Source organism: Melanerpes formicivorus, unplaced genomic scaffold (genome assembly GCF_026170545.1).
Source record: "Melanerpes formicivorus ecotype bairdi unplaced genomic scaffold, bMelFor1.0.p_v2 SCAF_79, whole genome shotgun sequence".
Taxonomy (NCBI): domain Eukaryota; kingdom Metazoa; phylum Chordata; class Aves; order Piciformes; family Picidae; genus Melanerpes; species Melanerpes formicivorus.
The window spans coordinates 102,580-128,876 of NW_027142431.1; the positions used below are offsets into that span (position 1 = coordinate 102,580).

At 53.4% G+C, this 26,297-nt stretch overlaps 1 long non-coding RNA gene across 2 annotated transcripts; it reads right to left on the reverse strand.

The window, feature by feature from the left end:
- Positions 1–11,875: 11,875 nt before the first annotated feature.
- LOC137454293 (uncharacterized) lies at positions 11,876–26,251 on the reverse strand. Of its 2 annotated transcripts, none has more exons than XR_010990578.1 (4): positions 26,028–26,251; positions 17,886–17,982; positions 17,645–17,800; positions 11,876–15,408 (listed from the first exon to the last, which is right to left on the reverse strand). It is a non-coding gene; the product is annotated as an uncharacterized lncRNA (long non-coding RNA). The 2 variants fall into 2 exon arrangements; XR_010990577.1 differs by having other exon boundaries at positions 25,947–26,251.
- Between the last annotated feature and the right edge of the window lie 46 nt (positions 26,252–26,297).

The following is a 26,297-nucleotide window of genomic DNA, read 5'->3' on the forward strand; positions in this document are numbered from 1 at the left end:
CCATTCCCCCCAGTCCTATCACTCCCTGACACCCTCAGAAGTCCCTCCCCAGCTTTCTTGGAGCCCCCTTAAGCTGCATTTCAGTATCTGAAGGGGACCTACTTGAAGGCCTCATCAGGAGGATCACAAGCCAGAAAGCTCTGGTGTGACAATCTAACAGTATCACAGTATTACCAAGGTTGGAAGAGACCTCAAAGATAATCAAGTCCAACCTGTCACCACAGACCTCATGACTAAACCATGGCACCAAGTGCCACATCCAATCCCCTCTTGAACACATCCAGGGATGGGGACTCCACCACCTCCCTGGGCAGCACATCCCAATGGCCAATCTCTCTCTCAGTGAAGAACTTTCTCCTCACCTCCAGCCTAAACTTCCCCTGGCACAGCTTGAGACTGTGTCCTCTTGTTCTGGTGCTGCTTGCCTGGGAGAAGAGACCAACCCCCACCTGGCTACAACCTCCCTTCAGGGAGTTGGAGAGAGCAATGAGGTCTCCCCTGAGCCTCCTCTTCTCCAGGCTAAGCAACCCCAGCTCCCTCAGTCTCTCCTCACAGGGCTGTGCTCCAGACCCCTCCACAGCTTTGTTGCCCTTCTCTGGACACCTTCCAGCATCTCAACATCTTTCCTAACCTGAGGGGCCCAGAACTGGACACAGGACTCAAGGTGTGGCCTAAGCAGTGCTGAGCCCAGGGCAGAATGACTTCCCTGCTCCTGCTGGCCACACTGTTCCTGATGCAGGCCAGGATGCCCTTGGTCTTCTTGGCCCCTGGGGCACACTGCAGGCTCATGTTCAGCCTACTATCCACCAGTACCCCCAGGTCCCTCTCTGCCTGGCTGCTCTCAGGCACTCTGACCCCAGCCTGTAGCACTGCCTGGGGTTGGTGTGGCCAAAGTGCAGCCCCTGGCACTTGGATGTGTTCAATCTCTTTATGTTTAGCTGCTTCAGCTCACTCCATGCTGTGCCTTGGTCATGTTTTATTCTTGTGTCTGTCTTATGTCCTGCCTCTAACTTCACCCTGTGCTGTCCCTGTGCAAGGAGGCTAAAGGGAGGAAACAGCACAAGTGGAGAAAGTACAGAGTAATGATGCCAATCTTCCTGTAATCATCTCCACTGTACTGTCATGGCTACAATAACCTAATCAAAGCTGATATAACCCAATTAAAACTGATCTATTGTGTTGTTACATGTGTATGTTACACACAGGGCCCCACAGATCACTCCCGCAGGTTCTTACCACTGCCATCTGCATCTGCTGAGATTGACTCAGAAGGCACAAGGTGAGGTGGAATAGGATGGGGCCCTGTGCAGCCTGCTGTAGCTGGAGGTGTCCCTGCTGAGTGCAGGGGGCCTGGACAAGATGGCTTTTGAGGATCCCTTCCAACCCACTGCAATCTGTGAATCTCTAAGCATGACTTTCCACAGGCTCACAAGATGTCAGGAGCTGGAAGGGACCTGCAAAGGTCATGGAGTCCAAGCCCCCTGCCAGAGCAGGGCCACAGAATCCAGCACAGGTGGCACAGGAACACTTCCAGACAGGGCTGGAAAGGCTCCAGAGAAGGAGACTCCACAACCTCTCTGGGCAGCCTGCTCCAGGGCTCTGGGACCCACACAGTGAAGAAGTTCCTCCTCATGCTGAGGTGGAACCTCCTGTGCTGCAGCTTACATCCATTGCCCCTTGTCCTATCCCAGGGTGCAGCTGAGCAGAGCCTGTCCCTGTCCCTTCCTTTCTGACCCCCAGCCCTCAGATATTAATAGATATTGATGAGATCCCCTCTCAGTCTTCTCTTCTCCAGACTAAACAGCCCCAGGGCTCTCAGCCTCTCCTCAGGCAGTGCTGCAGTCCCTTCAACATCCTTGGTGCCCTCCCTTGGACTCTCTCCAGCACATCCCTGTCCCTCCTGAGCTGGGAAGCCCAGAGCTGGATGCAATATTCCAGGTGAGGTCTCAGCAGGGCACAGTAGAGGGGGAGGAGAACCTCCCTGGCTCTGCTGGACACACTCCTCTGAATGCAGCCCAGGATCCCCTTGGCCTTCTTGGCCCCCAGGGCACATTGCTGTCCCATGCAGAACTTGTTGTCCACCAGCACTCCCAGCTCCTTCTCCCCAGGGCTGCTCTCCAGCAGATCCCCTCCCAGCCTGTGCTGCTGCAGTTTATTCTTCCTTCCCAGCTGCAGGACTCTGCACTGATCCTTGTTGAACCTCAGTAGGTTGCTCCCTGCCCAGCCCATCAAGGCTTGAAAAATGACACACTTCCTACAGTCCATGCTTCAGACGAGGGCTCAATGTCAGTTGGGTTTGGGGGGACTAAACATACAGCAAAACAGCAGGAATTAAGGCAATCCTCCATGGTGGCTACAGAAGCCAGCAGCACTGCTTGAGGGCATGCTCCAGACAGAGCCAAGCAAACTGCTCTGGAAAGGACAACTCAGTGCTGACTGCAGCAGTGCTCTCTGTGTCTCTTTATCAGGAAAACAGCAACATCCTTAATATTCCCAGCACAAACCAGGCATGGGGCCAGAAATATTTTACCTCTGAGTAAGTGGGGAAGTGAGCTTTGCTAGCATGCATTCTCCTCCAGTGAGTCACCGAGCGGCTCAGCCCCCAGCCTGAGGCAGCCCTGCCTGCTGATCTGTCAGCAGCAAGGCTCAGCCCAGCACAGGCCGAGGCAGCTCCCAGGCTGCAGCAGGAGCTGCAGATTTATCCCCCTGTGGCTCTGAAATGCATATTTCATGACGTGCTCTGTGTGGATGTGACATGCATGCAACCTCATGGAGCTCCATTTTAGCTCCATCCAAGCATGGTAGGGGCTGGGTTTAGAACCACAGAATCACAGAACTGACAGGGCTGGAAGGGACCTCAAGGCTCAGCCAGTTCCAACCCCCCTGCCACGCCCAGGGACACCTCACACTACAGCAGCTTGCTCACAGCCACAGCCAGCCTGGCTGCAAACACCTCCAGACAGGAGGCTTCCACCACCTCCTTGGGCAACCTGTGCCAGTCTCTCACCACCCTCATGGGGAACAACTTCTTCCTAACATCCAATCTCAATCTACTCATTTCTACTTTTGTTCCCTTCCCCCCAGTCCTATCACTCCCTGACACCCTCAAAAGTCCCTCCCCAGCTTTCTTGGAGCCCACTTCAGATACTGGAAGGCCACAATGAGGTCTCCTTGGAGCCTTCTCTTCTCCAGACTGAACAGCCCCAACTCTCTCAATCTGTCTCCAGAGCAGAGCAGCTCCAGCCCTCTGCTCATCCTCGTGGCCTTTCTCTGGACACCTTCCAGTACCTCCAGATCCTTCCTGTGCTGGGGGCTCCAGAACTGGACACAGAGCTCCAGGTGTGGTCTCAGCAGAGTGGAGCAGAGGGGGAGAATCCCCTCCCTGGCCCTGCTGGCCACACTTCTCTTGCTGCAGCCCAGGATCTGATTTGCTTTCTGGGCTGCAAGTGCTCACTGCTGGCTCCTGTTGAGCTTCTCCTCCACCAGCACCCCCAAGGCCCTTTCTTCAGGGCTGCTTTCCAGCCAGTCCCTGCCCAGCCTATATTGGTGCTTGGCATTGCCCTGACCCAGATGCAGGACCCTGTCCTTGGTCTTGTTGAACCTCTTGAGGTTGTCCTGGGCCCAGCTCTGCAGCCTGTCAAGGTCCCTCTGGATGGATCCCTTCCCTCCAGCCTGTCTGCTGCACCACACAGCTTGGTGTCATCAGCAAACCTGCTGAGGGTGCACTCAATGCCACTGTCCATGGCACCCACAGAGATGTTGAACAAGCCTGGTCCCAGGACTGATCCCTGAGGGACTCTGCTTGTCCCTGGCCTCCCCAGGGACATGGAACATTGACAGCCACCCTTTGGGTGTGGCCATCAAGCCAGTTCTGTATCCACTGCATGGTCCACCCATGGAACCCATCCTGCACCAGCCTGGAGACCAGGAGCTTCTCACCAGTGCTGTGTGGAGCATCCTGTTCCAAACAGAGCCCTGCTCCTGTCAGCTTGTGGTGGGCTGTGGCACAGGGCCAGTGGATCCCTTCTGTAAGGCACACACACAGGCTGGGGTAGTTTTAGGCTGTACCTTTAAAATTTTCCACAGACCTTGGACAGAAAGTGGTAGAATGCAAATAGATGACCACTGGATGTGAAAGGGGAACCCATGATAAGTTCTAGCCAACCCCACTGCACAGATAACAGACATAAAACTTAGACCTGCAAAGTTTCTTTCTCTCTTTTCAGCTTTCCCACTCTGGGGGACACTACCTTGCTCCTGCTGGCTCTTTGCTGCCCTTGGCTGTGTTCTTTGCTGTGGCTGAGTATCCTATGAAAACAACTCCCTGCTCTTTCTCCTGTCCCTTTGTGGCCAGAGGGGTAAGGAGGGGAGCAGGGAAGGGGAAGCTCTTAGCTGCCCCAGTTTTTGTCCAGGGAGGTTCTTGTGCTGTTCATCAGTTGTACATCCCTGTAGATAGTGTCAATGGTGCACACAGTTGTTGCAGTCCATATGTTAGAATGTATAGAATCATAGAATCAACCAGGTTGGAGAAGACCTCAGAGATCATCAAGTCCAACCTGTCACCTTACTGGTTGATAGTAAGGCTGAACATGAGCCAGCAGTGTGCCCAGGTGGCCAAGAAGGCCAATGGCATCCTGGCCTGCATCAGGAACAGTGTGGCCAGCAGGAGCAGGGAAGTCATTGTGCCCTGTGCTCAGCACAGCTTCTCACTCACCAGCACTCCCAAGTTCTTGTCTGCAGGGCTGCTCCCAACTGAATCATCCCCCAGCCTGGATTGATATCAAGGTTTGCCCTAACATAGGTGCAGGGCCTTGCACTTTGCCTTAGTGAACCTCATGAGATTGTCCTCTGCTCTCCTCTCCAGCCTGCCCAGGTCCCCCTGGATGGCACCCATCCCATCCTTCAGTCTTATCAACCACACCACTCAGCTTGCTATCAGCTGCACTTGCTGAGGCTGCCTCAGTCTCCCTGTCTGTGTCACTGATGAAGATATTGAACAGACCTGCTTCCCTCCTGCTTCCCCAGGAGTCAGTCACTCCCCTCAGAGCCCTCTGACTCCCCTCTGGGCATATTTGAGTCCCTGCACCAGCAGCATCTAACACAATGAGGAACACAAAGGAGAGTTCTTTATTTCCAGCTCTGGGAGTCACCTTGTGCCAGCAAAGGGTCTTTGTAGAGGGTGGCAGCCGGCACAAGGAAGGAGGCTGTGCTGTGGGCAGGGAATGCAGGCAGGAGAAGGCAGGAGCAGGGCGAGGCTGCATGGCTGAGGCAGGGAATGCAGGCAGGAGTAGGCAGGAGCAGGGTGAGGCTGCATGGCTGAGGCAGAGAATGCAGGCAGGAGGAGGCAGGAGCAGGGTGAGGCTGCATGGCTGAGGCAGGGAATGCAGGCAGGAGAAGGCAGGAGCAGGGTGAGGCTGCATGGCTGAGGCAGAGAATGCAGGCAGGAGAAGGCAGGAGCAGGGTGAGGCTGCATGGCTGAGGCAGGGAATGCAGGCAGGAGAAGGCAGGAGCAGGGTGAGGCTGCATGGCTGAGGCAGGGAATGCAGGCAGGAGGAGGCAGGGAATGCAGGCAGGAGAAGGCAGAAGCAGGGTGAGGCTGCATGGCTGAGGCAGGGAATGCAGGCAGGAGAAGGCAGGAGCAGGGTGAGGCTGCATGGCTGAGGCAGGGAATGCAGGCAGGAGAAGGCAGGAGCAGGGTGAGGCTGCATGGCTGAGGCAGGGAATGCAGGCAGGAGAAGGCAGGAGCAGGGTGAGGCTGCATGGCTGAGGCAGGGAATGCAGGCAGGAGAAGGCAGGAGCAGGGTGAGGCTGCATGGCTGAGGCAGGGAATGCAGGCAGGAGAAGGCAGGAGCAGGGTGAGGCTGCATGGCTGAGGCAGGGAATGCAGGCAGGAGAAGGCAGGAGCAGGGTGAGGCTGCATGGCTGAGGCAGGGAATGCAGGCAGGAGAAGGCAGGAGCAGGGTGAGGCTGCATGGCTGAGGCAGGGAATGCAGGCAGGAGGAGGCAGGTGCAAGGTGAGGCTGCATGGCTGAGGCAGGGAATGCAGGCAGGAGAAGGCAGGAGCAGGGTGAGGCTGCATGGCTGAGGCAGGGAATGCAGGCAGGAGGAGGCAGGTGCAAGGTGAGGCTGCATGGCTGAGGCAGGGAATGCAGGCAGGAGAAGGCAGGAGCAGGGTGAGGCTGCATGGCTGAGGCAGGGAATGCAGGCAGGAGGAGGCAGGTGCAAGGTGAGGCTGCATGGCTGAGGCAGGGAATGCAGGCAGGAGAAGGCAGGAGCAGGGTGAGGCTGCATGGCTGAGCCGCTGCCGCGTTCCCTGCTTGGGCCCCAGAGCAGCAGCAGCCCGGAGCAGGCAGTGCTGTCACCGCCGAGCATGGGCAGAGCCAGATGCGCCTCTGTCCCCTCCTGCAGGCTGCCTGGCCCTCACCCGCTGGCCAGAAACCCCTCCCAGAGCGCTAGCAGGTACTCCTGTGCCATTCGCCGTGTGTCAGCTCATGCAGGCAAGCTGCTGTGAGCGGGAGGCAGGCCTGGCTGCTCCTCCAGGGGAGCAAAGGCAGACAGCACACCAAGGCCCTGACCAGAACAAGAGGACACAGTCTCAAGCTATGCCAGGGCAGATTTAGGCTGGAAGTGAGGAAGAAGTTCTATACAGAGAGAGTGATTGCCCATTGGAATGGGCTGCCTGGGGAGGTGGTGGAGTCACCATCACTGGAGGTGTTCAGGAGGAGACTTGATGGGGTGCTTGGTGCCATGGTTGAGTTGTTTAGGTGGTGTTGGATTGGTTGATTGTGGCAATGCCAGCGACGAGCAGTGTGAGCAATCTGGCAGTGCAGGCCTAGAGCCTGACATGATGGTAGGCCATGCTCAGCATAAGTGCAGAGCCAGCTAGCAGTGTAGCAAAACAGTGCTGTGCCTGCAGCATGTAACTAAAACAAGGCACTGGTAGCTATACACATGGACAGTTATCTTGGGACAACAGGACATGCACCTGCATCAACAACCTTGTGTGTCGTTAATAGTTGGACCAATAATCTATAACAGTGTGATGTGTGGTCACTCATAGGGAACCAATGGAGCTATGCCAGCAGGGCACTCCGAGTTTATATAAGTTGTAGCAGTTGCCTTGCTACGCACTTCTTCTTCTGCCTTTCCTGTCTCCTGTTTCTTCTACACTTTACAGTGCTATACTTGCACTACAGGCCTGCTCCATGGGCCTGCACCTCAGGCCTGCACCATCGGCCTGCAACACTGGAACAATACTCGATCACATTGGTCAGCCGTATTGATTCCCAATCTCCATCGTCTACAGTTGATAGGTTGGACACAATGATCTTGAAGGTCTCTTCCAACCTGGTTGATGATGATTCCTGCTTACCAAACACCAGCTCCAGACCCAGTCCATACCACACAGAAGTCAGTGGTAAGACCTGCTGACTCCAGTCTTGTTGGGGCATGTTTTGTGGTGTCCAAATAAATGCCAGTGTCACAGCACCACAGCACATGAGAGGCTGGAAGGGACCTCCAGACATCATCCAGTCCAGCCCTGCTGCCAGAGCAGGAGCCCCCAGGGCAGGTCAGACAGGAACACATGCAGGTGGGGCTGGAATGTCTCCAGAGAAGGGGACTCCCCAAGCTCTCTGGGCAGCTTTGGTGCTTAACTACTTTCTGTTCAAGATTTGTGAAAACTTTTTAAAGGCATAGCCTAAAACTACCACAGCAGCCTGCTCCAGGGCTCTGCCACCCTCACACCAAAGGAGTTTCTCCTCAAGCTGAAGTGAAAACTATGTTCAAGCTGGAACCTGTTGTTCCTTCTCTCATTACTGCACACCACCCTGAAGAGCTTGGCCCCCCCCACTTGACCCCCACCCCTCAGCTATTGATAGACATTGATCAGATCCCCTCTCAGCCTTCTCCTCTCCAGACTAAACAGCCCCAGGGCTCTCAGTCTCTCTTCACAGGGGAGATGCTCAAGTCCCCTAAGCATCCTCATGGCTCTCCCTTGGACTCTCTCCAGCAGGTCTCTGTCTCTCTTGAACTGGGGAGCCCAGAACTGGACACAGGATTGCAGCTGTGGTCTCAGCAGGGCAGAGCAGAGGGGGAGCAGAACCTCCCTAGCCCTGTTGGCCACACTTTGCTTGGTGCACCCCAGGATGCCCTTGGCTCTCTTGGCCACAAGGACACTTTGCTGTCCCATGCAGAACTTGCTGCCCAGCAGCACTCCAAGGTATCACAGTCTCACAGTATCACCAAGGTTGGAAGAGACCTCAAAGATCATCGAGTCCAACCTGTCACCACAGACCTCATGACTAGACCATGGCACCACGGGCCACATCCAATCCCCTCTTGAACACCTCCAGGGATGAGGACTCCACCACCTCCCTGGGCAGCACATTCCAGTGGCCAATCTCTCTCTCTATGAAAAATTTCTTCCTCACCTCCAGCCTGAACCTCCCCTGGCACAGCTTGAGACTGTGTCCTCTTGTTCTGGTGCTGGGTGCCTGGGAGAAGAGACCAACCCCCACCTGGCTACAACCTCCCTTCAAGGAGTTGTAGAGAGCAATGAGGTCTCCCCTGAGCCTTCTCTTCTCCAGGCTAAGCAACCCCAGCTCCCTCAGCCTCTCCTCACAGGGCTGTGCTCCAGGCCTCTCCCCAGCCTTGTTGCCCTTCTCTGGACACCTTCAAGTCTCTCAATGTCCTTCTTAAACTGAGGAGCCCAGAACTGGACACAGGACTCAAGGTGTGGCCTAACCAGTGCTGAGCACAGGGCACAATGACTTCCCTGCTCCTGCTGGCCACACTATTCCTAATGCAGGCCAGGATGCCATTGGCCTTCTTGGCCCCCTGGGCACACTGCTGGCTCATGTTTAGGCAGCTGTCAATCAGCACCTCCAGGTCCCTTTCTGTTTGGCAGCTCTCAGCCACTCTGACCCCAGCCTGTAGCTCTGCATGGGGTTGTTGTGGCCAAAGTGCAGCACCTGGCACTTGGACTTGTTGAATGCCATCCTGTTGGACTCTGCCCATCTGTCCAGCCTGGCAAGGTCCCTCTGCAGAGTCCTTCTGTCCTCTAACTGACCAACATCTGCTCCCAGCTTGGTGTCATCTGCAAATTTGCTGATGAGGTCTTTCTCCATGGAGCTGCTCTGCAGCAGGGCAGCCTCTAACCTGTCCTGCTGCCTGCTGTGATTCCTCCCCAGATGCAGGTCTTGGCATGCAAGCTGTCCCCTACCCAGGGAAGCCATGGGTGTTGCTGTGGGTTTGAAGGTGGGTATGTTTGCAAGGCATTAAAATGCCAGGCTAAGCTCCAAGAGCAAAGGTGAGGTTAAGCACAGAAGGTATGCAGCCTGGCTGCAGGGAGTGCCAAGCTGCTCACTAGTTTGGGGGAAAACAAGAGCATGGAATGTGTCCCTCCTCTCACATTTCCTCCTGGCTTTTAAAATGAAGGAGCAGCCTCTTTCCCACCAGAGAGAATCACAGAGGTGGAAACCTGTCTGTCACTGAGCTACAGGAAGGGGAGTGAGACAAGACACTAGAATCACAACACCCCAGAGCTAATTTCTGAATGCAGCTGTAACTATGACAACCTTCATTCACTGCATTTAACTGAGAGTAGGAAAAGAGTGCACTCAGCAAGCCTGAATTAAATTCCCCACCTCAGTGGCTTACACACACTACAAAGACATGAGCTCTTACCAGAATTAAACCTCCTCAGGAGTTTGTACTTGCACAAATCATTTGGCATTGACTCTGCATGCCCTCTGCCTGTTGACTGTGGGGGCAGGTCCTCCCAGGATGGTGAAGGGAGAAACATTTCAAGATGAGAGATGACAAGATAAAGAAGAGATGAAACCCACAATGCAGGGTGGCCACAGATCCAATGCAATGCCCTGTCACTGTGCAGCTGCTGTGAAAAGCTGGCACTGTCACAGAATGAACCAGGCTGGAAGAGACCTTTGAGATCATAGAGTCCAACCTATCACCCAACACCATCTGATCAACTAAACCATGGCACCAAGTGCCTCCAGGGATGGTGATTCCACCACCTCCTTGGGCAGCGCATTCCAATGGCCAATCTCTCTTGCTGGGAAGAACTTCTTCCTAACATCCAGCCTGAATATCCCCTGACACAGCTTGAGACTGTGTCCTCTTGTTCTGGTGCTGGGTGCCTGGGAGAAGAGACCAACCCCCACCTGGCTACAACCTCCCTTCAGGCAGTTGTAGACAACAAGAAGGTCTCCCCTGAACCTCCTCTTCTCCAGGCTATGCAACCCCAGCTCCCTCAGCCTCTCCTCACAGGGCTGTGCTCCAGACCCCTCCCCGCCTTGTTGCCCTTCTCTGGAGACATCCCAGCATCTCAACACCTTTCTTAACCTGAGGAGCCCAGAACTGGACACAGTGCAATATTTTAGTTTCCCTTGATTATATGAAATCAAAAGGCAGCAGTAGGCCAAGTTCTTCTGCCACTTAAAAGCATGTTTTACCCTCCCACCTTTGCCTCAGCCCACTGTGTTGTCACAGGCACCAGTGCTCCCCTTGTGTGAGCTTGAGAAGGGAGCAGTGTGGTATTAACAGAAACCAAACCAAACCAGAAGTAATGGATCAGTACAGTCAAATCTCCTCTCCACATCCAGCTCCTGTCATTTTCTGGGCTGCCAAGGAGGTGCTTCACTCACTAGCCAGGTTCTGCACTTTGGCCACAGCAACCCCAGGCAGGCTGGGGTCATAGTGGCTGAGAGCAGCCAGGTAGAGAGGGACCTGGGGGTGCTGGTCGGTGGTAGGCTGAACATGAGCCTGCAGTGTGCCCAGGCAGCCAGGAGGGCCAATGGCCTCCTGGCCTGCATCAGGAACTGTGTGGCCAGCAGGAGCAGGGAGGTCATTCTGCCCCTGTACACTGCACTGGTTAGGCCACACCTTGAGTCCTGTGTCCAGTTCTGGGCCCCTCAGTTTAGGAAAGATGTTGAGATGCTGGAAGGTGTCCAGAGAAGGGCAAGAAAGCTGGGGAGGGGTCTGGAGCACAGCCCTGTGAGGAGAGGCTGAGGGAGCTGGGGTTGCTTAGCCTGGAGAAGAGGAGACTCAGGGGAGACCTTCTTGTTCTCTGCAACTGCCTGAAGGGAGGTTGTAGCCAGGTGGGGGTTGGTCTCCTCTCCCAGGCACCCAGCACCAGAACAAGCGGACACAGTCTCAAGCTGTGCCAGGGAAAGTTTAGGCTGGAGGTTAGGAAGAAGTTCTACACAGAGAGAGTGATTGCCCATTGGAATGGGCAGCCTGGGGAGGTGGTGGAGTCACCATCACTGGAGGTGTTCAGGAGGAGACTTGACAGGGTGCTTGGTGCCATGGGTTAGTTGATTAGGTGGTGTTGGATTGGTTGATGAGTTGGATGCGATGATCTTGAAGGTCTCTTCCAACCTGGTTTATTCTGTGTAATTCTATGTAAAGGAAAGCAGGAGGGGTGGATGAGAAGCTCAACAGAGGCAGCAGTGAGCACTTGCAGCCCAGAGAGCCAAGCAGAGCCTGGGCTGCAGCAAGAGAAGTGTGGCCAGCAGGGCCAGGGAGGGGATTCTGCCCCTCTGCTCCACTCTGCTGAGACCACAGCTGGAGCTCTGGGTCCAGTTCTGGAACCCCTAGGACAGGAAGGATCTGGAGGTGCTGGAAGGTGTCCAGAGAAGGGTCATGAGGATGAGCAGAGGGCTGGAGCTGCTCTGCTATGGAGAAGACTGAGAGAGTTGGGGCTGTTCAGTCTGGAGAAGAGAAGGCTCTGAGGAGACCTCATTGTGGCCTTCCAGCATCTGCAGGGGGCTCCAAGAAAGCTGGGAAGGGACTTTTGAGGGTGTCAGGTAGTGATAGGACTGGGGGGAAGGGAACAAAACTAGCAATGGGTAGATTGAGATTGGATGTTAGGAAGAAGTTTTTCCCCATGAGGGTGGTGAGAGCCTGGCACAGGTTGCCCAGGGAGGTGGTGGAAGCCTCCTGCCTGGAGGTGTTTGCAGCCAGGCTGGCTGTGGCTGTAAGCAAGCTGCTGTAGTGTGAGGTGTCCCTGGGATGGCAGGGGGGTTGGAACTGGCTGAGCCTTGAGGTCCCTCCCAACCCTGACAATTCTATGAGTCTATGTCTAATGATCAGAGGCATTTGAGGCCTGGAGGTTTGTCTGTTCTCAAAGGTTTGTTTATTTGGTGGTGGTGATTTTGGTTTGTGGGCTTGGTTTTGCGTTGGGGTTTTTTTGAGGAAGACCTGGCAGCAACCCAACATATCTGAACTTTGCTGACATGACTGGAATGTTTGGGTGTGACTTTTCTGCACTGTTACAGCCTAATGGCTGTGCTGCAAGTTCCACTCCTTTGAGTACCTGAAGGGGACTAAAAGAAAGCTGGGAAGTGACTATTTTGCAAGAGCTTGTAGGGACAATGTGTGAGGGAATGGATTGAAGCTTGAGGAGGGCAGATTGAGACTGGAGATTAGGAAGAAATCCTTGACAGTGAGGGTGGTGAGACACTGGAAAAGATTGCCCAGGGAGGTCATAGATGCCCCTTCCCTGGAGGAGTTCAAGGCCAGGCTGGATGAAGCCTTGAGCAGCCTGGGCTGGTGGGAGGAGTCCCTGCCCACGGCAGGGGGGTTGGAACTGGATGATCTTCAAGGTGCCTTCCAACCTAAACCATTCTATGAAGGTATGAGTACAAGCTGGGCAGGGGGAGTGTACTCCTTGTGCACACAGGAGCCTAGCTGTGTGGCTGTCTGGAAGCAGCCCCAAGCTGTGGACCAGGCAGCGTTGCTAATCAAAACTCCACATGGTGAAGGACACAGCACACTGACCTTTACTACAGCCCAGGGAATGCTGCTGCAGCAGCTTGAAATGACTGCTCCCACTGCTCCAGCCAGGGAAGACTCTTTGCCAGCACTGCTGGAGATACTGTACCCCTGAACAAAGCAGCCTCTTTCATATGCACTTTCCAGAGAGAAGGGAGGAATTCTCTCTGGTTCCACAGGGCTTTCAGATATGCTTTCCAGATCACCACAGTGGCTTCATTCACTGCTGCAGGCTCCAAATTAAACGGTGATGAAAACAGACACTCGTCTCTCCTGAGGCTCATTTGCTTCCTTACTGAGATGGCTGAGAAAGCTCTTTGTTTGATGAAGGGTGCTTGAGGGTGTCCAGAGAAGGGCAACCACGCTGGGGAGGGGTCTGGAGCACAGCCCTGTGAGGAGAGGCTGAGGGAGCTGGGGTTGCTTAGCCTGGAGAAGAGGAGGCTCAGGGGTGACCTTATTGCTCTCTACAACTCCCTGAAGGGAGGTTGTAGCCAGGTGGGGGTTGGTCTCTTCTCCCAGGCACCCAGCACCAGAACAAGAGGACACAGTCTCAAGTTGCACCAGGGGAGGTTTAGGCTGGAGGTGAGGAGGAAGTTCTACACAGGGAGAGAGATTGCCCATTGGAATGTGCTGCCTGGGGAGGTGGTGGAGTCACCATCCCTGGAGGTGTTCAGGAGGAGCCTTGATAGGGTGCTTGGTGCCATGGGTTAGTTGATTAGGTGGTGTTGGAAGATAGGTTGGACACAATGATCTTGAAGGTCTCTTCCAACCTGGTCTGGTCTATTCTGTTCTATTCTATTCTATTCTATTCTATTCTATTCTATTCTATTCTATTCTATTCTATTCTATTCCATTCCATTCCATTCCATTCCATTCCATTCCATTCCATTATGTGCCATCTTCCAGTTGCTTGAGCTGAGCTAGTTCAGGAGGATGGATAGGGGCAGTGTCAGAGAAGTAAAGAGGTTTTTGTCTTTGCAGGTTTCTCTTGCTTGGCTCTACAGCTCTCCTCTGGAGGAAAGTCAGCTTGCTGCCAGTTTCCAGGTGAGGGCAGATGCAAGCAGTGGTTTCCAGATTAACATGAGGCATTGCTTTCTCACTGTGGGTAAGGCATCCTTTCACTATTGGCAGGCCAGAAACACACAGTCCTTGGAATTTTATATCCTCACCCACTGACACGTGCAAAACCAAACCAGCCAGGCCTGCAGCTAGGACTATCACTGGGTTTGGGGTTTGCTGGCACCTTTAAACCCTTACAGACACCCAGCCCCTGCTCTCCTTTATCCCAACTCTCCTTTGGTAGCTGTTCCTGTGTGATCTTAGCAATCACCTCAAGCCACAATACTGGTACTGAGTGTACTCAGGATTTACTCTTTGCACAGTTCCTTTATTTCCAGAGATATGTGTAAAGCTCTTGTTTTCCTGAGCACAGCAGCAAGCAGGAAGGCAAACAGCAAGAGCCCCACCTGTGCTCACAACGAAGCCCTCTCCAGGAAGCCCTCTGTCCCATTATTCTTTGCTTTCAGTGTCAAGTACCTGAACTCATTCTGCTGGGTCCTTTGTAGTTCTGTCCTTCATTTGTGATGGTTATTCTTCCTCCCTTACATGCACAACTGTGAGTGGAACATCTTCCTTACCAGCAGAGCCTGAGGGAGCTGGGGCTCTTCACCTTGGAGAGGAGGAGCCTGAGAGGTGACCTCATTCATCTTGGTTAAGATGTGCAGGGTGAGTGCCCAGAGGCTGGAGCCAGGCCCTGCTGGGTGATGCCCAGTGACAGCACAAGGGGCAGTGGTGGAAGCTGAGGCAGAGGAAGTTCCATGGGAACAGGAGGAAACATTTTTCCCTGTGAGAGTGACAGAGCCCTGGAACAGGCTGCCCAGGGGGGTTGTGGAGTCTCCCTCTCTGGGGATATTCAAACCCCACCTGGATGTGTTCCTGCGTGATCTGGTGTGGGTGACCCTGCTCTGGCAGGGGGGTTGGACTGGATGAGCTTTTGAGCTCCTCTCCAGCCCCTGAAATTCTGTGATTCTGTGATTCCATAACCTCATGGCTACCTCCTTCTGCCTGTATCACTTGCCAGCCTGTATGGGACAGGCTGTTACTTAACTGTGTGATTCTGCTGCAGTGCTTTGGGAGATGGATTGCAGTGGTGTTTTGGCTCTCACTTATCAGAGTCATGTAACTGCTTTCTCACACCAAGCCAATGTATATTTTTTTCCCCCTCAACTCATAAATTTTTCTTACTATTTTCAGCAAAAGCTGGTGTGATCACAGGCTTAGCTGCACGAAGATGGAAGTGAATCACAACTGCACACGTGGCATCTTGCAAACGGCCAAAGTGATGCTGGGCTCCCTACACAGGCTGGCGGAGAGAACAGAAACCACTCGGAGGCTGTGGCTCCACGTTTCCTCCTGCTTCCTCTCTCCTCCCGATGCAATCCCCATCCCTTCGGCCAGGGGCTGCTGCTGGCCCTGCTGAGTGCCCCTTGCAGGCCTGCCCTGACCTGCTCTGTGAAAGGATCCAGTTTAAAAGTGCGTTTCAGGCAGCTCAGAGCGCTTCCACGTTAAAGTACAGCTGGGTGCGCTTTTGCATGGGGTGGTGACTCGAAGGGCCTGGGAGGAGACATGAAGGAGGAAGCATGAAAGAGCTTCTTGTAAATGAGGGTAGAGCTGAACAGGTTAAACCAGGTAGTACCAAGAAGGCCAATGGCATCCTGGCCTGCATCAGGAACAGTGTGGCCAGCAGGAGCAGGGAAGTCATTGTGCCCCTGTACACTGCACTGGTTAGGCCACACCTTGAGTCCTGTGTCCAGTTCTGGGCTCCTCAGTTTAGGAAGGACATTGAGAAACTTGAAGGTGTCCAGAGAAGGGCAACAAGGCTGGGGAGAGGCCTTGAACACAGCCCTGTGAGGAGAGGCTGAGGGAGCTGGGGTTGCCTAACCTGGAGAAGAGGAGGCTCAGGGGTGACCTCATTGCCCTCTACAACTACCTGAAGGGAGGTTGTAGCCAGGAAGGGATTGGTCTCTTCTCCCAGACACCCAGCACCAGAACAAGGGGACACAGTCTCAAGCTGTGCCAGGGGAGGTTTAGACTTGAGGTGAGGAGAAAGTTCTTCACTGAGAGAGTCATTCGTCATTGGAATGTGCTGCCCAGGGAGGTGGTGGAGTCCCCATCCCTGGAGGTGTTCAAGAGGGGATTGGATGTGGCACTTGGTGCCATGGTCTAGTCATGAGGTCTGTGGAGACAGGTTGGACTCGATGATCCTCAAGGTCTCTTCCAACCTCAGTTATACTGTCACACTGTGATACTGTGACCTGCCCTCTGGACCTCCACAGTTATCTGTTCTTGTACCTTTCACCTGAGTGGCACTGGTATGACTGAGCCAGACTGCACAGGAGCACAGTGACACACCACAGCCCAGCCATCCACTGGGTGGAACAAAGCACTGGGTGTAGGCACTTCCCCCATGGAAACAAATGGCAGGGGAGACTAATGGCTGTGAGCACTGATGAGCATGAAGACTGTGCCTCTGATGACAATATTTGTGAGTGCATTTGTTTTCTGAGCACTGGAAGTCAATATTTTATTCATTGTCTGGTGTCTGAGTGCATAATTATATCATCACCACACAGAGAAGCAGGAATATGGTGTGCTCCTGCAGCCTGCTAAAGAGACACAACTGCTGCCTCCGAGTCACCAAGTCCTTGATAACCAACGCTGTAATTCCAAACGTAAATGCCTCTCCCTGCTCATCTATTCGAAGCTGGATGGAGCCCAGCATGTTTCAGTTTTAAAATAACTCCTTCCCATGACCTTTGCAACTCACTACCTTACACAACAGTGCAAAAAGAGCCTCATACACATGACTCAGGCTGCCTGAGGGGCGCTGAAATTTAAGAAGGCAGCCTACATAACATCATCAGAAGCAAAAGGGAAATAAAGGGCTGGTTGTATAACAGCCAGTCAAACTGAACCAACCTCTGCACCTGCACAAAGCTGCAGGCTGCAGGGGTGCATCTGAAGTTCAGAGAAGTTGCAAAGGAACAGCCTGGTGTGGCTGGTGCTTAGTCCCAGTGTCTAGTATTGATGCTGGCAGGAGCAACGATCCTTCATCTCAAAGTGCTACCCTGAAACACTTAGCTTGCAACCTGGACGTGCTCCAGGACATCTGAAACACATTGAGTAAAATGATCATGAGGAAAGAGTAAAGTGCTTGGGCTGCTAACTTGCAAGCCCAAAGTCACCCACAGGAAATGTATGCCATGAGCTCCAAACAAGAAGCAGGGCAGCAGGCACTTTGTGCCTACTGACTGTCTTCCCAACGCTCCCCGGTGCTCTGGAGGTTCCTCAGAGGCACAGCCTACCCGTGGGGAAGGAAACCTCTGGTCTTGCACCACCTCCCTGACTGGGAGATGGGACATTTTTGCAATGGAATCTGGACTTGCAAGCTAGATCCAGCCCTGGGCTGGAATCCAGAGCCAAAGAAAGCAGCCAGATGCCAATCCAGGGCAAAACTAGAGTGGAGATCCTTAAATGACCTTCTAAAGACTCCCCAGGACAAGAAAGGCAGCCCTAAAGCAGGCCTGCTGGAAACTGTCAGAGTCAAGCCTTCTCTTTTGATTAAAAGCCTGGCAGAGGAGCACAGCTTTGTTCTGCTGAGATGGACAGGACCCCTCAGAGGGCCGTGTCTAACTCCAGCTCCTGAACACCACAAAAGAAGCTCCAGCTTCTCTTGTAACACCCCGTGCTGCTCCTTCTGCTGGCCCCTCTCCTACCGTGCAACAGCCTAGTGGCCAGAGCTGATTCCCTGCAATAGGCTGGTGTCACTTTCACCTTCAGCCCAGGTTACCTGTTTCCCTGTTCCTGTCCAACTGCAGGTCAGCTGAGGTGAGGGAGATCCTCTGCCCTACAGCGATGACAGGTACCCAACTCACACAGGACTCCACCATGCCTTAGCTCAGAGGCAGCAGCTGGGACTCTGGAACCTTCTGCTCAGGCCAGCTACCTGCAAAACCAGAATCATTCCCTGGACTTTTAAAAATGGTTACATTAGTTATAGTGTTGGTTAGATTGCATTCTCAGTTACTTACCTCTGGCTGGACCAAGCTCAGTCCTTTCCACGCCACCAGGACAGTGTTTCCTTTGGTTTGAGAAGCAGGCTGCCCAGGAGCAGGCAGACACCACAGGCTGAAGGTAAGAGGGCAGAACAAAGGCTTTTTTGGTTTGTTGTTTAAAAATATAAACCAAGCATACAGGAGGAAAAAAAAAAGCCAAGAGTAAATATTTGTGCAGGTGGGTTCACTTGAGAGAATAGCTCTAGTTATTAACCAAGGCAAAGAGTAACCCAACTCATCCTTCTTCTGCAGGAAACAAAGAACAAATGCTGGTATTTTTCTCATCACCTGCAAATCTCAAGCCCCAAAGGATACAGCTGGGGTTTATTTTCATAGTACTTAGGCAAAGGTAAACTGGAGGAAAATAAGTAGGAGTGAGAAGGAGGCCACTTTGGTCTGCTGTTCTTTTAAACTTCCTTGACACAAATGGAAATGAGACCTGATCTAACCCCAGGCCCTGAGACATCTAAGAGATGAGAGGCTGGTGTTGGTTCTAAACTGAAACTTCTAATTTTCTCTTCCATAACCATTTTCCACTCCAAAGTACAGCCTCATGGTAAGCAGATAACACCAGTCTGGTGCCTAGTCTGGCTGCTCTTCCTTGCTGCTGGAGAAATTACCATTCTGTAACATCCACACTTGCCTGGTAAGATCTCAGCTCCAGTTAGCCAGCTCTGTCTACAGACCATTCACTGGCTTTCCATCTCTTGCCTTCAGTGACCTCAAGCAAAGACAAAAGCTGTACCCACAGCCTCTGAACAACCTTCATTTCAGAAGCATCACACATGATAAAATGAACCCAGGATATCATTGTTCCAGCAGCCCTGAAGGAAAGGCCTTGGGGGTGCTGGGGGAGGAGAAGCTCAACAGAACCAGCAGTGAGCACTTGCAGCCCAGAGAGCCAAGCAGAGCCTGGGCTGCAGCAAGGGAAGCATAGCCAGCAGGTCAAGGGAGGGGATTCTCCCCCTCTGCTCCACTCTGCTGAGACCACAGCTGGAGCTCTGGGTCCAGTTCTGGAGCCTCTGGCACAGGAAGGATCTGGAGGTGCTGGAAGGTGTCCAGGGAAAGGCCATGAGGATGAGCAGAGGGCTGGAGCTGCTCTGCTATGGAGACAGACTGAGAGAGTTGGGGTTGTGCAATCTGGAGAAGAAAAGTCTCCAAGAAGACCTCATTGTGGCTTTCCAGTATCTGAAGGGGGCTCCAAGAAAGCTGGGGAGGGACTTTTGAGGGTGTCAGGGAGTGATAGGACTGGGGGGGATGGAGCAAAACTAGAAATGGGTAGATTGAGATTGGATGTTAGGAAGAAGTTGTTCCCCATGAGGGTGGTGAGAGCCTGGCACAGGTTGCCCAGGGAGGTGGTGGAAGCCTCATGCCTGAATGTTTTTAAGGCCAAGCTGGATGTGGCTGTGAGCAATCTGCTGTAGTGTGAGGTGTCCCTGCTCATGGCATGGAGGTTTGGAACTGGCTGAGCCTTGAGGTCCCTTCCAGCCCTGCCAAGTCTATGATTACTGATTAGAGGAAAAAAAAGTATTGTGTTTACTGTGAAGTGTAAGCTTTTCTCATTCTGGGCAAACACAGGCAGATTCCACTCCCCCAGCCTTAATCTCCTCCTCATCCCCTGGAGTCTCCTGGCTTGTTTTGCAGGGCAGCTGCTGTAACTGCAAATGCAGTTACATTTCAGAAGCAACTGTAACAAACACATCTGAAGAACGCACAGGATGAACTACAGATGGAGAAGGGATCAGCTTCTTCAGAGCCAAGACACTTCTTGGAGCCAGCCTCACAGCACAACCACTGATAACACTGCAGCCTTCTTGAAGCTTGCAAATAAAACCCCAATTGTTTTTCACTAAAAATTCCCTACAGGATTTCCTTCACTTCCTCAGCTGACAGAATGCTGCATTCCTCAAAATGGGTACCAGACCCTGAAAAGGCAATCCAGGTGAAGGCTGCAAGCTAGTGCCCAGCTCCTACCAAGCACAAAACATCACTTCAGTTCTCTGCTAATGAGATCTGAGGCATATGTAAATGGATGGTGCAAAGAAGTCCTGAGGAGCAAGTGGCAACAGATGCAAGCTGAGCAAGAAACATTCTCATTAACTACAAGGGAAAAAAATCTTCACAGTGAAAGCAGTGAAGCACTGAAAGTGGGTCCCAGGTAGCCTGGGGTGACCCAGTCCTCAGAGATGTCCAACATGGGGCTGGCAAGTCATGAGCAACCTGAGCTAGCTTTGAAGTTGGCTCTGCTTTGAGCAGGGAGCTGGGCTACATGAGCTCCAGAGGTCTTGTCTGACCTCAGTTGCTCTGTGATTCCAGGAAGCTGGATCCCAACTGCTGAATGAAGACAGATTCATTGCTTCACTTCAGAAAGGAACTGGAAGTGAAGATACAAAGGGTCTCTGGGGATGGGACAAAAGGAACTGTTCCAGGGACCCCAGTGACAGCAATATACCCTTTGAAAGCAGCTGTCTCTCTGGGTCCCCATGGGCCTGCCCTCCAGAAAGGGCAGGGGAGAGACCAATCCATGCAACTGAGTGCTGGTGGTTCACTCTAGGGCTGATACTCTAAAAGCCACCTTTTGCAGGGCTCCTTGAGGAACTCGAACTCAGCTGTGTTTGAGGAGGATGAATGCACCACTCAGCACAAAGGCTCCCTGAGAGGGCAGCAGAATACATGGAATCACAGAAAGGCTCAAGCTGGAAGGGACTCCAGAGATCATCTGTTCCAACCGTGGGCAGGGACACGGGCAGGGACACCTCTCTTGCTTGTCCAAGGCCTCCTCCAATCTGGCCTTAAACACAGGGAGGTGAAGGCACAAGCAGAAGCTTCCTCTGGGCATCAGAGGCTGTGGCTGTCTGCAGGCACTCCTTCCACTTGGAGCTCTACTGACACATTTATTTTTGCCATGTTAGTGCTCCTGATTTCTGCTAAAAATAAATGGCTGCTCTGTGGAACTTGCATTGCTGCCCCTGCTGCTGCAATGCTGCCAGCAGAGGATGACAGTTGAGTCTTGTCCTTGCTTCTGCTTTGCTCAGTACATGGTGTGCTTTTCTCCCTCCTTTTTCCTTTTGTTAGGCTTTTCTTTCTGCTTTCAGAACCTGCAAGACTCTGCTTTCTGCTTTCAGAACCTGCAAGACTCTGCTTTCTGCTTTCAGAACCTGCAAGACTCTGCTTTCTGCTTTCAGAACCTGCAAGACTCTGCTTTCTGCTTTCAGAGCCTGCAAGACTCTGCTTTCTGCTTTCAGAGCCTGCAAGACTCTGCTTTCTGCTTTCAGAACCTGCAAGACTCTGCTTTCTGCTTTCAGAACCTGCAAGACTCTGCTTTCTGCTTTCAGAACCTGCAAGACTCTGCTTTCTGCTTTCAAATCCTGCAAGACTCTGCTTTCTGAACCTGCAAGACTCTGCTTTCTGCTTTCAGAACCTGCAAGACTCTGCTTTCTGCTTTCAGAACCTGCAAGACTCTGCTTTCTGCTTTCAGAACCTGTAAGACTCTGCTTTCTGCTCTCAGAACCTGTAAGACTGCTTTCTGCTTTCAGAACCTGCAAGACTCTGCTTTCTGCTTTCAAATCCTGCAAGACTCTGCTTTCTGCTTTCAGAACCTGCAAGACTCTGCTTTCTGCTTTCAGAACCTGTAAGACTCTGCTTTCTGCTTTCAGAACCTGTTAAGACTCTGCTTTCTGCTCTCAGAACCTGTAAGACTGCTTTCTGCTTTCAGAACCTGCAAGACTCTGCTTTCTGCTTTCAGAACCTGCAAGACTCTGCTTTCTGCTTTCAAATCCTGCAAGACTCTGCTTTCTGCTTTCAGAGCCTGCAAGACTCTGCTTTCTGCTTTCAAATCCTGCATGACTCTGCTTTCTGCTTTCAAACCCTGCAAGACTCTTCTATGTCTTTGTTTCCCCCTTTCTTTCTTTCTCTGCTCCAGGCTAGCATGGCAGCAAGCCAGGTAGAAATTGAGGCAGGTTTTAGGAGGGAATGCTCCTCGCAGCAGGCACAGAATGGCATTTCTGCAACCCTGTGTGCAAAGAGGCCATAAAAATGCCAAGCAGGCAGGGAACACACAGTCAACTGAAGTATTACCCTGCACTCCTGAGCTGGTGTGCAGTAAAACTGCACCAATGAAATATTGATACATTAGGCACAAGGGCTTATTTAAACTAATAAACACTTGATTTAAAGTGAAACTGGGTTTGGGTGATCTGTAATGGAGCTCCTCTGGAAGGCCGTGTGGAAAGCTTTAGGGGAGAGCGCTGCAGCGCTTTAGCTGCCCTGCTAATGCACAGCTGCCTCCGGCTCTGCAATGCAGAATGTCGGCGGCAGCACAGCAGACAGGAGCGGCGCCTTTTGTTCCAGGCAGATGACAGCCCTTTCATCCAGGGAAACGGAGAGATTTCACCTTGCTGGAGGCAGTTACAAGAGATTGCCTTTCCATCAAGCCTTGGTGCGAAACGTTCAAACGGGGAACAAGCTGCTCTTTCGTTCATTAGACCCCTTTTTGTTCTTCAGGGCCAGCAGAAAGGCCCTGTTGGTGCACAAAAAGGTCTTGGCAGCAGCAAGGGGAAGAGAAGGAAAATCTAACTTCCCAGTCGGTGTGCAACACCCAAATTCAGGCACCCCTGCAAATTCCCATCAGCTTCAGGAGCAACATGTCAGCCAAGGTCTAGGGTTTGAGGTTTCATTCATGAGATTCCTTTGGGGCTGCTAAAGAGCAAAGCTCTTCTCGCTCGGTATTTTCAAGTTCAAGTCCTGTGTTTAGCTCAAAGAACCACAGAATGGTTTGGGTTGGAAGGGACTCTGAACATCATCTAGTTCAGAGCCCTGCCCTGCCATGGGTGGGGACAGCAAAGAGACCTGGGGTATCAATAGCCTACTGTGAGACATGGAATCACAGAATCACCAAGGTTGGAAGAGACCTCAAAGATCATCGAGTCCGGCCTGTCACCACAGACCTCATGACTAGACCATGGCACCAAGTGCCACATCCAATCCCCTCTTGAACACCTCCAGGGATGGGGACTCCACCACCTCCCTGGGCAGCACATTCCAATGGCCATTCTCTCTTTCTGGGAAGAACTTTCTCCTCACCTCCAGCCTAAACCTCCCCTGGCACAGCTTGAGACTGTGTCCTCTTGTTCTGGTGCTGCTTGCCTGGGAGAAGAGACCAACCCCCACCTGGCTGCAACCTCCCTTCAGGGAGTTGGAGAGAGCAAGAAGGTCTCCCCTGAGCCTCCTCTTCTCCAGGCTAAGCAACCCCAGCTCCCTCAGCCTCTCCTCACAGGGCTGTGCTCCAAACCCCTCCCCAGCCTTGTTGCCCTTCTCTGGACACCTTCCAGTGTCTCAATGTCCTTCTTAAATAGAGGAGCCCAGAACTGGACACAGGACTCAAGGTGTGGCCTAACCAGTGCTGACCACAGGGCACAATGACTTCCCTGCTCCTGCTGGCCACACTGTTCCTGATGCAGGCCAGGATGCCATTGGACTTCTTGGCCACCTGGGCACACTGCTGGCTCATGTTTAGGCAGCTGTCAATCAGCACCCCCAGGTCCCTCTCTGTTTGGGAGCTCTCAGCCACTCCGACCCAAGGCTTCCAATACCAGCTCTATAAGCAGCTCCTCTTCTGGCCTTGAATCAGCAAGAGGTTAATGAAATAAATAACCTAACCTTCCAATTTCACAGCATGTCATAGGCAGCTGAACTAATGGCCACCAGATGCTCTGAAGACCCAGAGACATAAATGCTAATTATTTGGTGGTGGTGGTGTTTGGTTTGGGTTTATTTGGGGGGGACGGGTGGGGTTGGGGGGTGGCTTGGTTGTTTGTTTCTCCAAAGACAATCTATTTAGAAGTCAAACACGAATCCACCTTATGAGCCCTGTACTTCCAACCACAAATAGGTGATCAGTGGTGACATCATCCCAATCCTTATCTGTGTACCTGCCAATCCAATTCCAACCACCTGTTACTGCTACAGAGGAATATAAATTATTCATCTCCCATCCCATTTAAGGGAGTCTTTCCCATACAAGGGTGTCTGCCAGGGGCTTCTGTTTGGAATTTTATTCTAAAAGAAGCCTCAAAGAGAAGATGACAGAATGTTCCATACACACACATAAATGCCACAAAAGGCACACAGGATGGGGAGGGGCTGGCTGGAAAGCAGCCCTGAGGAGGGAGACTTGGGGGTGCTGGGGGAGGAGAAGCTCAACAGGAGCTCTCAGTGTGCACTTGCAGCCCAGAAAGCCAATCAGATCCTGGGCTGCATCAGGAGAAGTGTGGCCAGCAGGGCAAGGGAGGTGATTTTTCCCCTCTGCTCAGCTCTGGGGAGACCCCACCTGGAGTACTGCCTCCAGTTCTGGAGCCCCTATTGCAAGAGGGATCTGGAGGTGCTGGAAGGTGTCCAGAGAAGGGCCAGGAGGATGAGCAGAGGGCTGGAGCACCTCTCCTGTGAGGACAGACTGAAGGAGTTGGGGCTGTTCAGTGTGGAGAAGAGAAGGCTCCCAGGTGACCTCACTGTGGCCTTCCAGTATCTGAAGGGGGCTCCAGGAAGGCTGGGGAGGGACTGCTCAGGATCTCAGGCAGTGATAGGACTAGGGGGAATGGAATGAAGCTGGAGGTGGGGAGATTCAGGCTGGAGGTGAGGAGGAAGTTCTTCCCCATGAGAGTGGTGAAGCCCTGGAATGGGTTGTCCAGGGAGGTGGTTGGGGCCCTGTCCCTGGAGGTGTTTAAGGCCAGGCTGGCTGAGGCTGTGGCCAGGCTGATCTAGTGTGGGGTGTCCCTGCCCATGGCAGGGGCGTGGGAACTAGATGATCCTTGTGGTCCCTTCCAGCCCTGACTGATACTATGATAAGTCCCCTAGAACACCAATAAATGAGCATTTGAATACTTGGTGGTTTGAAGTACTGCTGTGGAAGACTTGCATTTTCAAGGCTGCCATCATATTGCCTCTCTAGCAAGTATTCAGGTGGAGGATCACAGGGCAGTACTTTCCACTCTCTCCCATCCCAAGTAGACCTCTTGAGTCTTCTCAGCCCTAAGTGCAGATTTTCCTGTTTGTGGGCTTTTTTCCCCCCCTCTACTGGTCTCAGCATACAGCTGTAAACACAATGGAGATTATAAAGATGCAAATCTAGTACAAAGCTGTGTTTCCATACAGCTGCTAAATGAATGCTAACTGCAAGAGTTCACAGGGTAGCCAAACATCTGCTGCCAGCACCACACAGTAAAGTGGGCATCCTGGGCACCCTGCCAAGAGAAAGGCATGAGAGCACATGCATCTATCAACAGAGAGAGGGATGGTCAAGGAAACCCAAACCCCCCTGAATTTCTGTCCTCTCAAAATGTTACATGAAGAACAAGGCTGGATCAAAGTTCTCTCAAAAGGGAAAGCTGCCTTAGAGTTGTGAAAGAGGAACAGGATTGCATCTGAGAGGGGTGAGAAATGCTAGCCGGGGCGGCTGGGCTCCTGCCACAGCAGCAGGGCCAGGAGGCGTTGCTTTCCCGGGGAAGGGCAGTCCTTCCCGCTAGGCTCTGCCCTCCAAGCCCGCCTGGCTGGCCGCGGCAGCAAGCGTGGCTTTCTCAGGAGCAGAGGGCAGGAAGGTCCCTGCCTGCCCGCACGGCACGGCAGGCTGCGCTGCCCGGAGTGGCCCTGGGGAAGGGGGAGCACACCAGGAAGCAAGTAACAAATACACAGGCGGAGACAAAGCCGCCCTCCAGAGGTGTCCTGAAGAGGTAAAGTGCTCTGTGCCTGCGGAAGGCACCTCACCGACGTTTGGAGGGAGCCCTGCTCACTGTGTACCACCCTCCACAGTTCACTCCGAGTCAGTGGCAGGCCCTACGGCAGGCATTTCCTTGCCAGCCTCCTCAAGAGGCAGAGTTCAGCGGGCCCTGGCTCCCGCTGCCAGGCGCACGGGGCGGCTTGCCGGGCCGGGGGCTGTGTGGCGAGGCCGCGCCGGCAGGACGGGTCACCGCCGCTCCCCCGGCAGCGCCGGCCCGCCCTGCCCGCCGTCAGCAAGAGGCCCCGCACAGCTCGTCCGGCGTTCACCTGCGGATCGCTGGTCACCACCTCTGACATCCGCGTAGCGTCCCGGGAGGAGCTGCCAGGCGCCGGCGTCACAGCCCTCACCTCTGCCTCAGTGCCTGGGCTGACGAGGAGGAGGCGGCGAGGGCAGGGTAGGCAGCACGGCGATGAGTGTCACAGCGCAGCCCGCTCTCGCCGCGCCTCAGCCGCCTACCCTCCCTCAGGAGGGGCCCGTATCCCCCCAGGCTTCCCTCCCTGAAGCGGGGTTGAGGGGCAGCTTCAGTCCGCTCCTGCAGCAACGCGGCGCAGAGAGGGACGCGGGGCGGACGCGGCGCTCCCCGCACGCACACGCCCCCACCGCGTTCGCGCGTTCGC